The sequence below is a fragment of the Helobdella robusta genome (genome assembly GCF_000326865.2).
Source record: "Helobdella robusta unplaced genomic scaffold HELROscaffold_5, whole genome shotgun sequence".
NCBI classification, from domain to species: domain Eukaryota; kingdom Metazoa; phylum Annelida; class Clitellata; order Rhynchobdellida; family Glossiphoniidae; genus Helobdella; species Helobdella robusta.
In genome coordinates, this window is record NW_008705254.1 from 6,437,698 (window position 1) to 6,438,849 (window position 1,152).

Genomic DNA, 1,152 nt, shown 5'->3' on the forward strand with positions numbered 1-1,152 from the left:
AAGAGTAACTTGTAACGCCAATTCATTAATCGACAACATATTTACGAACCTGTATCAACATTGCGAAAGTGGAGTCATAGTATCAGACTTTTCTGACCATTTTCCAGTTTATGCAATAGTAGAAAATTTTAAAACTGCTATCAATGATGACCAAATTTTATGTAGAAAAATTAATAAAACATCCATTTTCTTTATAAAAAAAGCCCTCTCACTTCAAAATTGGCATTCAGTTAAAAACGAGAATAATATAGATACAGCATGCCTGAATTTCTACAATATACTCAATAAAACTCTTGACACATACGCACCTCTGCAGTGGCAGAAACAAAAATATAAAAAAGCATGGGTATCTGATGAAATAATAAAATTATCAAAAAAACAGAATCGACTGTATAAAATAGCAGTCGCTGCACCAAAATCCGCTAATGTTGAAAAATATAAAAAGTTTAGAAATTACTTTACATCAGTAAAGAGAAAGGCAGAAAAAAATTATTTTCAACAAAAATTTGAAGAGGCAAAGAGTTGCTCCAAACAAAAATGGGAAATAATAAACGGTATAATGAATAGAAAACAAAACAATCTTGAAATTAATAAGCTAAAAGTTGACGACAAAATCATCGAAGACCCAGAGGAAATAAGTATTCTTTTCAATGAATACTTCATCAATGTCACAGAGAAGCTGTTAGAAAATCAAATAGTTACTGAAGATAAATTAAAAATAAATAGTGCAATCTGTAAATCAATGTATATGAACTCCACCAGTGAAGAAGAAGTAACGTACATTGTTCAAAACTTAAGCAACAAAAAAAGCACGTCAGATGATACTTTAAGTAACAATCTACTTAAAAAAATCATCCCAGAAATTGTCATCCCAATCACTCATATTTACAATCTTTCCATCGTCCAAGGAATATTTCCACAATGCTTCAAAACATCCAGAGTAGTTCCAATTCACAAAAAGGGGAGCAAATTAGAGACAAGTAATTATCGACCAATATCTCTACTTTCTCCACTTTCCAAAGTACTAGAAAAAATAATTTTTGTCAGAGTCACCTCATTTCTGTCCATAAATAAATTATTAAATGATAATCAATATGGCTACAGAGCACAGCATTCAACTGAGCAAGCTGTGCTGCAATTAGCACAAAATGT